Source organism: Macrotis lagotis, chromosome 1, assembly GCF_037893015.1.
Source record: "Macrotis lagotis isolate mMagLag1 chromosome 1, bilby.v1.9.chrom.fasta, whole genome shotgun sequence".
NCBI classification, from domain to species: Eukaryota; Metazoa; Chordata; class Mammalia; order Peramelemorphia; family Peramelidae; genus Macrotis; species Macrotis lagotis.
In genome coordinates this window covers 331,093,290-331,110,048 of record NC_133658.1, presented here as the reverse complement: position 1 = coordinate 331,110,048, position 16,759 = coordinate 331,093,290, and the positions used below count along the sequence as shown (strand labels likewise).

General features: G+C 39.3%; 1 protein-coding gene across 15 annotated transcripts in view; it reads left to right on the top strand.

Moving 5' to 3' along the window:
* DAB2IP (DAB2 interacting protein) overlaps positions 1-16,759 on the top strand; it is a 325,075-nt gene that overhangs the window by 241,627 nt on the left and 66,689 nt on the right. The window contains exon 1 of one of the 15 annotated variants that reach the window (XM_074211670.1): positions 150-11,055. The exons of the other annotated variants lie outside the window; for them this stretch is intronic. The gene's annotated coding sequence lies outside the window, so the exon portion shown is untranslated. Of the gene's footprint in view, positions 1-149; positions 11,056-16,759 lie in introns of those variants that run through there. 15 annotated transcript variants of the gene reach the window in all.

Here is a 16,759-nt window from a genome sequence, read left to right as displayed (position 1 = left end):
GGCCTCGGTGCCCCGAAGGGATGGAAGGCGGAAGTGGTGATTGCAGATAGAAAACCAGCTCTGGAATGTCCCTCTCCACTCCCACCCTTGTGAAGACAAGTTGGGAGACCTGCTTGATGTTCCAGCTACTTGGCTGGGGGGGGGGGGGGGGGGGACGGACGGACTCCTCAGACCACACATTAGGGCTTGAGAAGAAATGGCTACTGGGAGATGAAAGAAAGGTAAAGCACTGCTTCCTTGGAGCAGTCTGATGATGGGAGACTGTCAGGAGATGTCTGTGCAGAAACTGCCATTACACACCGGAACTGGACATCTAACCTCGCTAATCTATAATTCTCTTAACTGTCTAAGATTCTTTGACTATCCAAGGCCCTTTTCAACTCTTAACATTCTACATATTAAATAGGATCTCTTTTAGCTTAAACATCCTAATGTTCCCTGGTATCTTCTGATTATAGAAATCCTTTGATTCTAGAATGAGAATCTTGAGCTGGAAAATCTCTAAGACTACCCCCCCCACACCCAGAGAGAAATGACTAGCAAGGGGTAAAAAGCATGTGAATCTCAATTGGAGGGAGAAATATGCTGGGGTTTTATCTCCTGCTATTTTCTGTGATAGAGATAACACTGAAACTAGGGTCAAGGCTAGTTCTGGCTAGAACTAGCTCTTTGAAGCTCCCTCAGACTGGTGAGAGGTTGGAAGAAATCTGGGCTTTCCCTAATTTTGTATAGTGGATAGGAAGAACATTTGACTGGGAATTAAGGCAAGCTGAATTCTAATTCAAGTTCTGTCACTAAGTTGTTGTAGGAAGAATCCTGAGCAAGTTTCTTTGCTGCTTCTGGACATGGGTTCAAATTCTGCCTCAGACAACCTGTGTGATATGGTGGGGTGAGGGGAAATCACTCAAACTCTTAGTACTCGTTTCCTCATCTGGAGATTGGGGAGAATAATAGCACCTCCTTTATGAGATGGGTGGGATGAGGATCGATTAACCATATTTTTACTGATAAATGCTTTTCATCATTATTATCTGGAAAGTAGAAAGGTTAGATTTGGTGATCACTACAATATCTTCTGAGCTGAGAGAATAGCACATAAGACCAGAAGGAAGTTCCCCAGTAAGTCACCCATACTGATGTGCCCCTCACTAAACCACTGAACCCCAATAGTGGGAAGAGAAAGATTATTTGTGAAAGATTCAATCTGAAATACATGGGAGAGCTTTGTCGCTTTGCAGGGGGTAGGGGTGTAGAGGAAACAAATATTTGTTGTTGTTTTTTAAAGACAGGGGCAGCTAGGTGACACAGTGAATAGAGCACCAGCCCTGGAGTCAGGTGGTCTTGAGTTCAAATGGGGCCTCAGACAATAATTATTTAACTGTATGACCTTGGGCAAGTCACTTAACCCCTTTTCCTTGCCAAAAAAAAAGCCAATCTATCATAACAGATTTTTTCTCTCCATTTCTTCTCAGGATGTCCAGAGTGTATTACCTGTGCTGGGGACCTTTCTAATTTTCCACTCATTTCCAATTGTGATCTAGGAATCTTTTAATGTTCTTATAGCCCATGTAGTTCAAGGGTTTTATTGTTTTATTTTTGTTTTTTTCAAATATGTAAACATCACTCAAATGAAGTTTTTGCACGAAGGAAAAAAAATCTTCTGTGCCACCTGCTGCTTCTGAACCTAACCAAGGGTAGCATTTTCTGAAGTATATTGGATAGTCTCTGAGGGATAAGGGAGCAAAAGTGAGAGCAAGCATGCCATGACTTATAAATGGTCCTATTGATCTGTATTGTTTGGTAAGAATAGTGTCAAGAGAGGTATGGTGAACTAAAGAATCAAAAGTCTAGGTTCTGGTTCTGCTAGTATATTTCAATATGACCTTCTGCTGGGTCACAGTTTCCTTCCTTAGAAAGTCAATATTGATAATCCCCTTTTAGTTTTAAATTTAGGAACCTATGATGGTCCTATTTTCTAAGTTTCCTTTTAACCCTGGAACTCTGTTCTAAGGTAGCTTCCAGCTCTACACTTCAGTGATTTCCTATAAAATCACTTTACATTTTTGAACATCATTTTCTTCTCCTACAAAATTGAGTTAATATCTTTCCCTGACAATAGAACAAAACTTTGTAAAAGCAGATGAAAAAGAGCAAAATAGGTAGAATTCAAATTCATTTTTTTCCTTTAATCAAAATGTTAAACTATTGAAGTTTATGGTTTTATTTCTGATTTTAACTTCATTTTGTTTGGTTTCTCATATGTTGAAATTGTTTATAATGAAATTATTTTTGAAAATAATACCTTTCCTTACCAACTCACAGGTTTATTGTCAGGAGCCCAGAAGTTCTTGGAGGGAATGCCATATAGGGGAAATGGTAGTGAGCTAAGTGTTAGTGGACCTGTATTTCAACCCAGACTTTGGCACTAGTCTCCCAGTGTGACCTTGGATAATTCCCTTTCCTAGTTTTCTGATCACTTGAAAATTGAAAGACCTAGATCACATGTTCTGTAAGTCTTTTTCAGCTCTAATAGTCTGATGTGTGAACACTTTCCAGAGAAATTTGTGCTAGTAAAAGCTGAAAGAAGGAAGTAGAAAGGGGGGGGGGTCATATCTTGCCTGTACTTTAATTTGTTCCTATTACCACACAGCATCAAATAGTTCATTTTCAGAGGTCTAGGTGGTAATTAATATCCACAAGAGTAAATTGATTTGACAGGATTGTGCCCAAAGATTTTTTTTTTCCACCAGTTTAGCTGGGATTGAATGCTGTTCTCTCCCAATCACATGAATTATTCTCTGACCAGCTAGAAGAAGGTAGCAATGTTTGGTGGGGGAGGGAAACTGCAAAAATATTATAAAAAAATTTAAAAGTTGGGGGGGTAGCCTTGTTCAAGGGTGCAGAAGTGCTGGGTTCTTTCTTGTCTTGCTTTGCCACCAGCTACCTTTGGATGAGTCACTTCCCTTCATTTGGCTTCAATTTCTTCATATGCAAATGATAGCATTGAACAGTATTATCTTAGATCCTTTCCATGTTTGACTATCTTATATATCTTTGCTGTATTCTAGCATTTTGTGTTCTCAGATTACTTCAATTCTGAATTCCATGATTCTTAAACCATGTTCTATCGATCCTTGTTGCTCCTTCTTTTCCAGATAGCACATAAGTGCTTGCTATACATTAAAATGAATAAATTTTCCTTTTGGTTTGCCATTATGCTTAGTCTGCCCCGAATCCCATACTTGAAGTCTCTTTCGTTGTGTTCTCTTTGACTTTCCCAGATGCCAACTCTCAGTGACAGATTTAATAATCTGAGCCCATCTCCTGTGTTTAGTATTGCAAGAGTGAAAGTTTACCCCTAAAACATTATCGATTGAGATACTAATAAAAGTTCAAGGGGGAGGGGGTGGGTTAGATGGGATTGGAGCCAGGATTTTTTTTTTTCCTTTGGGACTGAGAACATCAAAGTCCTATAGTTGATTTGTTTTTGCTTCTTCCTGATGCAGGTAGATTTTTCTGGTTATATAAGTGCCACTCCCTTCACGAGTCTGTGCCACCCAGATCAACACTTGCTTCAATAAAGAGTCAGTGTGGTACATTAGATAAAGTACTAGAATAGAAGTTAGGATTGCCCAACTGATGAGAATTTATTATATTTTTACAATATACCTATTGCTGAGGTTATAAAGACAAAAATCAGTCCTTGAAGTCTGTGTGGAAAACATCATATATACTAAGAGGTAAATACAAAATATAGACAAAGTAAATACAAAGTAATTTGAGAGGAGGAGAATAGCAGCTGGGGGATTAGATTACAGGTTGTAGAAGACTTGAGTACAAATACTGGTTTCACCAATTCTTCCCTTTGCAATTTTTTGAGTAAGGCATTTCCCTATCTGGGCCTTAATTTCTCTGTAAAATTAGAAGGTAGGATTGGATAAGCTTAAAAGTCCCTTCCAGCTAAAATTGATTATCTTAATTTTGACAGTTAAGAGTGAGCAACTTTCAAGGGATACAGACAGGGTGGGTGCTTGCTTGGGGTTGGGAGACCAGTAAGAAAGGCTACTTCCCATCCATTTTTTCTTTGTCAGGTTACAGCCTCTTGAGAAGGACATATCCTGACCCCCAGAGGAACTTGACCTGGTAGAAAAAAAGAGTTAGTGCTTGCTGTATTTCTTGCCCAGGCTTGTCATTCCTGATGGGAGGAGCTAAGAGACCAGACCTGCCTGCCTTTTTTCTCTAACTTCTCTGTCTCTGCCCCCTCCTTCCTTTTTTGACTGCCCCTTCTCCTCAGGGAATGTTTCTGTTTTTGTGTCTCAGTTTCTTTCCCTTGGTGTTTCTGGCTGCCAGCTTTGATCTTTTCCTGTCTCTCCTCTGTCTCTGAATGTCTCTTCATCTCACTATTTTGTCCTTTCTCTATTCCTGTATCTATGTGATTGAGTCAAACACCCATAAAAATTAGCTTGCCGGAGAACTTAGTTTACTTAGAGGATCACAGCCTAATCTTTGCTTAAAGACTAGAGAAAGATCAGGATTGCATTTGTTTCCAAAGATTTTCCCATCCTCTCCACCCCCCCACCTGCCCCCAGAACCATTCTCTTCTGAAAAGATTGGGACTATCAGATACACACACATACACACACACACACACACACCCAAGATGACTTTGAATCCCAACAGGCCTGAAAAGTGTTTACCTACCAAATAGAACTAGATTTAGAGTCAAGACCATCAAAACTTACTTTAGACACTTTAATAATAACTATGTGACCCTAGACAAGTCATTTAACCTTTTTGTGCTCAGGTTCCTCATCTGGAAAATTAGGAAATTGGACATGATGGCTTCTTTGGCCCCTTCTAGCTCTAAATTTATAATCCTGTTATGTTTACTGACAGAAAAAAATAATTTCTTCCCAAGGCAATGTTTGTTTGTTTTTTTGTTTTGTTATTTTGTTTGTTTATGTTTGTTTTGTTTTAGTTTCCTTTTTAGGCTCTGATTTCAAGTTACATTGAACTTTGGTGTGCCTTTTTGCTGGTTCCATCCATTATTCCCAATTCTGTCTTTTGGACCTAAGCAAAATAAGTTGACTCTTTCTTCATATTTGACATACTTGAAAACATTATCATGCTTCTCCCCATCCCCACCACCAAATCTAACCTTCTCTGGTTTTACACATTTTCCCATCTTTCTGCTGATCCTCATATCTCATATCTCCAGTGACTCACCTCTTGGTTCCCTGTAAATCATTTATGTTTTTCTTAAAATGTGACACAAAAAACTGAATATGGTTTTCTAGATGTGATCTAAGACAAAATACACCTTCTATGTTCTTAATACTAGCTTACTCTTATCGCAACTTAAGGGCAGAATAACACTTTTGACTGCCATGTCATTGCCCAAGAAAAAAAATATATTGATTGGCAGAACTAGAACTCTAATCTAGGTCCTTGGACTCAAAACTTTAATTTTTGGAATCTTTCTGCTGCAATAGACAATAGTGTTTATTGGATTGAACCATGGTTGTTGTTGTTGGTTTTTTTTTTCTGACAGAGCCTTGAGCATGGGTTCCAGGGAGGGCAAAGATTGTCTCTAGAGCTGAAAACTCTTGTCAAAACTCAACATTAGAAATTGTCTTCCCTCCATGTCCCCCATTTAGTGCTCCTCTATCTAAGTACTTAGGGTCCATATGTGACCCAGGAACTCACTAGTCTTCCAATATCATCTCTTTATACAGAGCCACTCCAGGACCTAGATGGAGACAGTACAGGACAATCCTGTATCCTCAGGCCCTTGCTGATTGATGGGCATCATATATGCTAAAAGCCCATGGAGTTTTGTTTACCTTCTCCAGAGGGACCACTGGCCTGTTAAGACCTCATCCATAACCTTATCTAATTCATCTAGGCCCTCTTCAGGAAAGGAAAAAGCTAGCTAGGTAGGTGAGATTGTTTTTGTCTGGAGAGATTTGGTGAGAGATAGATTCATGGAGAGCCAGATTTGGGGTAGGAGACAAAGAAAGGGTAACAGTGAGGGATTCCAAAAAATTTCAGATCATCACAATCTAAAATGTCATAACTAGAGGGGAACTTAAAACATAGTCTGTTAAGATTAAAAACTTTCTTAGAGAATCTTTAGTTTTTTGTCCCTCCCTCCACTTTTAAAAAAGTTAAGGAAACTGAGGCCCAGGGAGACAAAGATTTTTTTTTGTTTTTTGTTTTGCAAGGCAATGAGGTTAAATGACTTGCCCAAGGTCACACAGCCAGGTAATTATTAAATGTTTGAGGCCAAATTTGAACTCAGTTCCTCCTGACTCCAGAGCTGGTACTCTATCCACTTTGCCACCTAGCTTCCCTGAGATTAAGAGTTTTTTGCTTAAGATCATACAGCTAAGTGGCAGTGTCAAAGACTAGAACCCAAGATTATAGGATTGTCATATTCCTTCATAGGATCAATGATGTAGGACTGGAAAAGATATTGTTCATCTAGTCAGGTAGAAGGGCAACCCGATGACTCAGTGGATGGAGTACTAGACTTGTAGAAAATCCCAAATGGGTCATAAAGAATTATTCATGATTGAAAAAAATGACCAAACACAATCAGGTGGAAGGAGGGACTTGAAGGAGAGGAGAGAAAACAAGATTTTTGAATGTGAGTGACTAAGAGGATGGTGGAACCTGGAACAGTAATGGGAATATGAAGAATTAGAAGTGTTGGTAGGTCATTCAGTTGGAGATATCTGACCAACAAAAAGAAGAGGGCCTACATCTGAGCTTTATGTAGGAAGTAAGAGGAGAAAGGAGGTACCATCAAAAGAATCTAAAAGAAATAGGTAAGAGGGGAACCAGGAGGGCTCTCAGACGTGTCACAGAGATCAAAGTTAAGAATACCAAGGAGATTGGGATGGGATGGAAGAAGTGTGTTAACACCATTTAAAACTGTAGAGTGGTCAAGGAGAATGGAAGCAAGTAAAGATCACTTCTAGCAACTAATAGTGCACTGACAACTTTTGAGAGAGCAGTTTCAGGTGAGTGATCAAATCAGAAATCAAAGAATTGAAGAGAGATTTGGTTGGAAATGTACTTTGGAAGGATATGATGCTTGTGAAGAAATGAAGACAGCAAATAAGTCAACTGTTCTCTAGAACAAGTACTCCCTTTATTGCCATGCAATTCCCTCCAATAATTATACCCATATTTCTGATTTTTAAGAGACTGATGCTTCCTTAGATTTGAGCATTTCTTTGTTCATCTCAAATGGGAGAGCTTGCTGCTTCCTCTCAACTCAGCTGGCCCAGCTGGCCCAGTCATGGCTCTTTCCTGTCTGGTTGTAAACACAATATAGAGGGGAAATGGGCTAGACTGGGAGTTAATTCTGTAGCCTTTACCAGGCTGATAGCTCCCAGGGAGAACAGGATAGGTAAAGTCCCCAAGTCTTGACTTATACAGCTAAAGGACTTTCTGAGGAGAGCAAGAAGGACTTAAATGATATACAGAATGGCAGGATGACAGGGACTCTGGGTTTCAGAATAAAAGAATTTAGGGGTAATCCCTACCCATTACTTACTGCCTGTGTGATGTGAGAAAGTCATTTCTCTCTAGGCTCTAGTTTGCTTCTCTAGAAAAATGTAGAAGTTGGACTAGATGGTCTTTAAGGTCCTCTCCATTCAGTTCCCGTATTTGAGAATTTTACTAGTAGTTGTAGTTAAAGAGAAATGGTACTCCCAGCCTGCTCTTGACTGGTATTAGACTTTTCTTCCTTCCCACTAGGAAACTTAAATATGGCCTTGAACCCTGAGTAGCTTCATGGAGAAAAGGAGTGGAGGACTGGCCATTTTATTCTCCATAAGAAAAATTTTCTTTGGCTCCCTATCCCTTCTATTGCTTTGGGATTACACTTAGAATTGAAGGTCCTTCACAGTCTGACCTCATTCACCTTTCTAGACTTACTTGACATCATATACTGTATGTTCCAGTCAAATTGAGAGACAGGCCAGAGCAAGTATTATTTAAATGGCATCCTACAACAAAAAAGTCCCTCCTGAGACTTTCTTTCTTTGCCTGGTGAAAGGAGGGAGAGGTATTTTTCAGAGACTACTGGATTAGCTCATTCTCTCAGGCTTGTAATCTAGGATAGAATGACCTTTCTTCTTTCCCTATACCACCATCCTCTTTATTTTTTTTTATTTTTATTTTTGCAAGGTAAACAGGGTTAAGTGGCTTGCCCAAGGCCACACAGCTAGGTAATTATTAAGTGTCTGAGACCGGATTTGAACCCAGGTACTCCTGACTCCAGGGCTGGTGCTTTAGCCACTACGCCACCTAGCCGCCCCACCACCATCCTCTTTAAATGGAGTAGACTCAGTGTATCATTTACCTTGGGGAGCCTTACCATGTGGGACACATGGGATCAGATGGGGTGGGGAGAGAAGGTGAGAAGTTCAGAGGCATAGCAAAGTGTGTATTCCATCTCTATCTCTAGCTTCCTCTGCCTTCTGTTTCTGCTTCTGAAATCCTCCTTCTGTGTGTCCTTGTGTTTAGTACTGGGGATACAGAGACCAACATTTTTAAAGTTCTTGCCCTCAAGGAGCTTACACATTCTATCGAGGGGAAACAGCAAATGCACCAGATCATAAAGATAAAATATGTATAAATAATATAAAAAAGCAACTTCTAGGGGCTTTACTTGTGAGATGAGTTTTGAGGTCAAATAAAGAGTCCTCTGGCCATGCCTCCGAGGTAATGAAATGTAGAGATCTCTAGATTTAGAGTCCAAGCACTCTATGTTCTAATTCTTAACTCTGCATTTTTTTGTGATGGGCATTAAGTCAATTCACTTTCTGGACTTAAGTGAATTGCCTTTATGCTCAATTGCTAGTCATGTTTAATTGAAATATAACATATGACAGTGATTTGTAGAGTCACATGTCAGTTATTTATCGTCATCATCATCATCATCATCATCATCATTACTGAATTCAATTAAGTGAGTTGAATTATGAGTTGGTGACAACAGGCAAAACCCTAGACATACACTTCTACATTAAGTGATCTATGGATGACAAGACCATGGAAAATTGATTCAATTAGTTGTTTGATAATGTATGGACTTGTAGCTTGAACTTTCAAAGGGTTAATTCTCTCCTTCAAAACTGCTAAACCTTTAATTAGGGTGTACCTCAATCAGGAGATGGTTGAATCCTTGAGACCTTCCTTGTTATTACCCCTAATTTAAATATACTCATACTCCTTTTAACTACTGGAGTTTTATAATAGAAAATCAACTTCATTTTGGTGTTAAGAGATCTGAGTTCAAATCTAACTTCTGTGTGACCTTCATCACAAGTCTGCCTTTCTATGGCTCAATTTTCATATTAGTAACTGGTACATAGTAATCTTTTCTACCTATCCCAAGGGTTGTTTTTAGCAAGGGGCTTTGTAAACTTTAAAGTGTTAGAGAAATGAGAATTGTTGGTGGTAATAATAGTAGTAATAATAATCATTATTAGTATTTCTCATGGCCTTCTGATACTATCAACAAATGAAAGATCAGCCTAGAATATTTTCAAAAACTTTTGGAAACAGAAAATTCAACCTGATATTTATACAGAGTTTGAAGATGATTGCCACCCTGAACTGGATGTTGTCACCAGCTGTGCATTGTTGGCCAACCCAGAAAGCCTAAACTCTGATATTTGCAGTTTAAAAAAAGGCCCACAAAATTTTTGAGGTCCTAGTCTAGCTCCTTTGAGAACTAGAGTACTTTTCTCTGATAATCCAGATTGATTTTTCCTTTGCCCTCTCCTCCCAAGTCTCGCTCTTCCTCTTAGAAAACAAAATCACAGAATTTGAGAATTAGAATGAACCTCAGCAACCATTTAGTCCAAACCCTTACACAAAAGAAATCTCTATTTTAATATACCCAGTAAGTAATCATTCATATTCTAGTGAAAGACTTCCAAGGCTCCCCATTCCATTTTTGAACAACTCTAATTGTCTGGAAGTTCTTCCTGCTACCAATGATGCCTCCTTTCCTTAGCCACTTGACATTCTTAGCTATCAGGTTCTTCCTAAGTCTCTTCTTCAGGTTCCCTTCTTTCCCTCACCTCTATGATTATTGTCTGCCACTAGATTGGAAGCTCTTTGAAGCCAGGAACTGCATTTTTAAAATTTATATTTGTTTCCCCAGGCTTAGCACATAATAGATGCTCAATACATATTTATTATTATTATTGACTAGACACACACAGTTGTTTCAGACAGTTCATATATGATGCAGACTTGCCTTTACTTGTATGTTTTTCTCTTTTGGGTGTTCTTTTTCTCCTAGTCTTTACTTCCCTTCTTCCTGTCTTTTCCTTTCTTCCTTTCCCTGATTTGTTTTCTTCTTGTCTTAGCTTCACATCTTCCTTCTCATCTCTTCCTCTTCCCTCTAGAATCCCCCTATCCCTCTTCCTTGAATCATTCACACATGCACACACACACATAACTCTTTCCTTTCTCTTTCCTTCCTCCATCCCTGCAGTCCCCCCAATAAATTGAAGCTATTTTGCCATTTCCCTTAGATACTCATCAATTTTTGAGCCTTCAGAAGCCATGAACAATTTTTATTTTCTTTATCCTTAAAAGACATATTATGAAAAACATAGGCTCCCTTTCCTACTGTGATGGTCTTCATGTTTTATATTTTTTCTCATCTTTTGCGTAGAAAAAGGTTTCTGTGCCTTTAAATCCCTAGCAGCCCAGAATGGGACACTGTCCCTTTAAAAGCACATTACATAGAGTTAGAATATAGCCTTTGTTTAACTAGCGATGATTGTTCCCAGTGGACAGGGCTGGAATGGTTTGCTGAGAACTGGGAGGGAGAGAAGGCTTAGTAAAGGCCAGCGGGCAGCTGCTGGCTGGCCAGTGGCAGCTCAGACCATACCGAGAGGCAACAGGATGGGGGGCCGGGAAACGAGTCCCCTCCTTCCCCTCCTTAGCTAGCTCATGGTTTTGCCTGGGTTTCTTCAGCTCATGGGGCCAGCCAGAGGAAGCCAGAGTGTAGCGATGGTGATGGTGAGTAGCAAAAGCTGTCTCTGGCCAGAGACTGGGTTAATGTGTGTTTGTGTTAGGGGGATGCAAGAAAAGGGGAGTGTCAGTAGATTTGCTGACCTCTTATCTTGGTGGGACACCTCTCTCATTTGGTACCTGAAATGCATCATCTAAGGCTGCACTGATTTTGTCAAGAGGATCCAAGGGCTGTTTATAAACAGATGTTTTGCAGCCAGATGGAGTAGCCAGAATGAAGTCCCTGATTCCAGGGTCTCTAAGAGTTGGCATTTGGTGAAAGGCAACATTTCCCAGGGCAAAAGCCTCCATGGCCTTTTGAAAAGAGAAGCATAACCTATCAAAGTTAGAAATAAATCTTGGAACCTACAATGCTGAAACCATTTCTTAGGAATATTTGAGCTGGAACAGATTATGCAGTGCAACTTTCTCATTTTATAGATAGGAAACTGAGTCACACGGAGAGCCAATAATTTGTCTAAAGTCACATAGCAAATTAGTGGCAAGATTATCACTGTAACAACAACACTGCCTCTGTCCCCTTCCCATTCTCTTTAGAAAGAAAGGATCAGAATTCTCGGCTTTCCCAAGTATTGAAGGTCAGGAGGTCTACCTACTAATTTTTAGTTTGGGGCTAGGCCTGGACATTGTATTTCCTAGACTTTTGTAGTAAGGGAGAAATAATAGTAGCAATGATCCTACCCAAAATATGAAAATCATTAGAAATAATCTAACTGAAAGGGGGTGTGTGGAATTTTTTTTAAGAGAGAAAAACATCTCATCTCCTGGATGTATGAATGATGGTTATTCAAAGGGACTGGATGATCTTTAAAGACTCTTTGAGCTCTAAGTGTCTGGTTCTGAAAGTCTTGGCTACCTCATTACTCACTGAGTAAAAAGCCAGTACCTTGTTAAATAGAGTTGTTGTTTTTTTTCCTGAGGGGAAAATATTGTAGAATGTTAGAGCTAGAAAGAGTCTTAGAACATAGGTTGAGCAGGGAAGGTACCTTAGAAAGTAGAATTGTAAGACTAAGGTCAGGAATGCTAAAACATGGAATGTTTAGACTTGGAAAAGTCTAGAGATTGGGTTCACCCCTCACCTTTAATAGGTCCAGAGAGGTGAGTGACTTATCTGAATGAATGAGTTTTTGAATCCAGATTTCCTAATGTAGTCTAGCACCAACGCACTAACTAATGTTTGTCTCCAGCAAAATCCAGAGTTGCCCCCAAGACACAAAGAAGGCAGATTTCTACCTAGACATTGACTAAGTATCTATCCCTCATCTCTCCTTTCTCTCCAGCCTCTTTCCCTGCCTTCACTCCCCCAAATCACAATCTCTACCCTACCCTTCTTGTTTGCCCCCCCCAACTCCTGGTTGGAAGAGGTTGAGGAAGTGATGTGGACAAATGTTGGCAGACTGGGGGGCTCTGAGAAGGCTGTTTCTCCAACTCTATGAGCCTTGGCTTAAGTATTTGAAACAAAACTAGGTCACTGTGATATTGTTGAATATTTGTTAGAGGAAATAGCCTATCCCTGAGGTAGAGGGTGAGCCAATTTGAGGTGCTTGTTTGGTGTGTCCCAGCTGTGTGTTGATACAGATGTTTGCAAGATCCTCTAAATTTTTCCTTATCTGCACCATGTTCCCAATTAAAGAGTACCTGCTTTAAAGGAAACATTTGGGAGACCTCACACTCTACTGGCAAAAGCTAACTCCAATATTTAATAACTGTATGACCAATAGCTTCCAGGGTAACTGGAAAGTCAACATTATTAATAATAATGAGTAATTCTCATTTCTGTAGTACTTTATACAAAATGCATTTACATCAATTATCTCATTTGATTTTCCACTATAACTCTAGAAGAGGAAGTAGCAGAAAGACTCAAATCTTGATCTGGCTAAGCTTTGGACAAGTTACAATCTTGTTGCATCTCCATTTCCTTGCTTATAAAATAAATGAGTTGGACGAGTGTCTCTCTAAAGATCTCTTCTCCTCTAAATCCACTATGAACTGATGAATTTCCATTTTATGTAGGAGGATACTAAGGTCCAGGAAAATGATGAGACTGGCCCATGGCCAGTCAAGCTACTAAATGGCAAAGCTAGACGATGACCTCCGTCATTATTCTCGATTCAGGGTTCTGTCCACCATCCAAGACTTAGGTTTGTTTCACCACCAGGGGTCCCAAAGCCATGTCTTCTGGTCCTAAATCCAGTATTCCTTAAATCTCAAAAGTAAATTTAGGATTCATCTAGTTAAATCTTTAATTTGAACAGGGATCCCTGACATGTGATTCAGCCTTAGCTTTGAAGGCTTCCAATGATAGAAAGCCACTTAGTTCAAATTATTGCAGTCATTTTTTAAATTTCCATAATGTCACTCTCTACTATTAGACCACCTCTTCAGTTTCATAATAGAAGCTGGATGACTATAGACTACCTTGGAGGACAGTTGCTTTGACTTTCCCCTCCTGAAACCTGGGATAAACAAAGAAGCTCTTTTTCAGGAGTTCAAGAGGTCTCTTGACTGAGCCCACCAGTCCTGGATATTCTTCCTTGTTCCCACCATGCTTTAAGAACTAGATCTTGAGAAAACAGCAAAAGTGAGAGGAAAGCAAGCACTGAGACCACATTATACCTATCTCTCTTGATTGTTGGATCACTGATCTGGTTTCCCTTAAATTTCTGTCCTTTGCCTGTTTCCCCATGAATAGATTTTTAAATTACTTCCTCATCTCCTCCCATGGATATTTGCCTGCTTCATGTAAATCATTTGTTAATTATGATTTGGAAAAGGGAGATCAGGTTCTGTAAGATTTGGAGGTTCATGTAGGGAAAGGGAAAGTCCTGAGAACCAATTATTCTTTCATTTTCTCTTAGAGTTTATAATATGGCAGTGCCAGCTTTCTCCATCTATATCAGTGAGTATGTTCATAAGATGAAGATCTGCTTGACAATATGAGTTTTATGTCCTTGGATAGTCACTTTCCTCCTCTGTAAAACCAAAGGATTATATGTATTTTGCATTTTTATATAGTAGTCATCCTGTCTAACCTCATTTTATAAATGAGGAAATGGAAGCCAGAGACATTGATTCACTTGCCCATGGTTACAGTCCCAAAGTTCCCTTTAGAGGCTTAAAAATTCTATTTTAACATCTAGCCTTGAACTCTCTCCTCTAGCCTTGATCTCCTGCATTCCCCACTGCTGACTAGACATCTTTACTTGATGTCTTGTAGGCTTTTCAAAGTCATTACATCCAAAATGAACCTCATCATTTTTCCTAAATGCACCTTTCTTCCCAACTTCTACATTTCTGTCAAGGATACCTACCATTCCTTGACATAGTTGACAAACTGATCATCTAAAAAGTGATTGCTAATGCAAATTTATGTGGTAAAGTGTAAATATGGGAATTCCAAATAGTAGTCTAGAAATTAGGACAGAATTTGACCAGATAGTGCTGAATGTACTATGGGAATCTGTGAAAGGAGGGACCCAAACCAGAGTTGGGAAGCAGTTGTTAAGTGTAATGGATTAATGGTGAGAGAGAAAAAGAGAGAATAAATAAAAAAAAAGAGAGAAAAACACAGATAAGAGGTCCAGAATGGATTTATCTAGAAAGAAAACTGACTTTTAGATTACCTCAAATATGCAATACATTAGACACTAATCATCTATTGTGTAAAGAGCACAATATAGAGAAATATAAAGTACAAATAGGGAATTGTTCCTGCCTTCAAGAAACTCAAAGTCTAGATGAAGAGAGACACAAATCACCATAACCTTACAAAATGAAACCACCGTGTAAAGTCTGAAGGGAAAAGTCATTATTGTCTAAAGGGATAAAAGAGAAGTTATCAAGTTGACATTTAAGTTGAACTTTAAAAGATGAGTAGGAATTCACTAGGCAAAGATGGGGAGGAATCAAAGGATTTAGAGTTAGAAAGGAACCTTAAACATTATCAAGAACAAATCTCCCATTTTACAGATGAGAGAATTCAAGGGCATCCATCCCAACCTAGATAATTGTCAGAGCAAAGGTTGCAAGGTACTGAGTACATTTGGAGAGTGGGAAAAAATAGATGAGTTTGCTTATAGACAAATTGGAAAGGTGCACCAGATTGCAGAAGACATTGAATGTCTAGCAAAGGAGTTTGAACTTTTAAGAGAGGTGACCAAAACTTTGGAAAAGAAAGATTATTCTGGCAGTAGGCTGAAGGATGAATTGAGGAGTGGGGAACAAGCAGGTAGCATGAAACCTAAGATGCTGTTAGAAGGCTAATGTAATTGTCTTTGTCAGTGGTAAAGCGCCTATACAAGAATGGTGGCCAGGAAGAAAGGATGCTTGGATTAAATAGGGATAATTTGGAAGAGTTAGAAGGGTAAAGTCACACCTAATTTAGGTCAATAAATATTTTTTAAGTATCTACTAATGTGCAAGACAAAATGCTTAGGGCTAAAATACCACATCCTAACCTCTCACTGATCCCTTTCCAAACCCAACTGAGTCTTTCCTTCCCATCCTCTCAATACACTATATTTCCTATCAAATCACTTCCCCCACCTCTCTGGCTGAATATTTTCCATTGCCTGGGAACTTACTGCCAGATAAGTATTGGGGAGGGGATTCATGAAAAGCTAATTTCTAATTTGCTGGAATACGATCCTGTTTGATCAGTGTTTTTGGGCACCTCTTCCTTTTAAAATTCAGGGCACTTAACTGGCTCTACCGAGGTTTATGAATGTTTAAAAATTGCTTTGCGGTCCCTAAAGTAATTTGACAAGTCTGACAGCTATTGATTAAAAACTTGAAATTATTCAGACTGCAGGATGACTTGGGGGATGAAATGGAAAGTTTTTTGCCATGTATATTTTCTCCCCAGAATGTGAAAGGAAAGTAGATGTTGAAAAGTAAATGTAGCCCTGAATATTTTTTGAAAAGCCCATTCAAATTGTGAAATACAGCTAGAATGATGAACTACTTGGTGAGGAATGATGAATGAATGACTGAATGAGTGAATGGATTTGTAGAGTCCTTTCCTAAAGCCTGCAAAGTACTTAACCATCCATTAACTCATTTGCTCCTCACTGCAACCCTGTGAGGCAGGTGGTGCAGATACCATCACCCCTTTTTTACCGTGAGGAAAACCAAAGCCCATTGAGGTGAATGAATGACTTGCCTAAGGCAAGCAAGTGATCCACAGATTTCTGATTTGAGAGTCCCAAGTTCTTCTCTGTACACCATTGTGCCTCTGACTGATTTTGCTAACCAAGGGGATAGGGTATATATTATACTCCTGGAGCTCAGAAGCTACTGGCATTGAGACCTGTCCTTGCAATGCCTTCCTCCACCCCCTCCCCTTTCTTCAAAGGTTCCCTTGATACCAAGAATTGATTCATAATCACAGTCTTCTATTTTTGAAAAAGCATACAGCTTATTTCAAAGTGTTTTCAAAGGTATTTATCTCATTTGAGCTTCACATTATTCCTGTGAAGAAGTTAAGTTAGGTATCTTTACCTCAGTTTGGAAGACAATATAGAGACCCAGAGAGAGAAGGTGATTTGCCCAAGGTTGCAGGATATTAGTGGTAGAGTTGGGTCTGAAGCCTAAATTTTCTTCTCTCTCCATACTCAGTATTTCAATCCTAAGAGTGTCAGGGATAAATGCTTTAAGAAACCATCTCTTCAAAAGCTGTAAGATACATTAG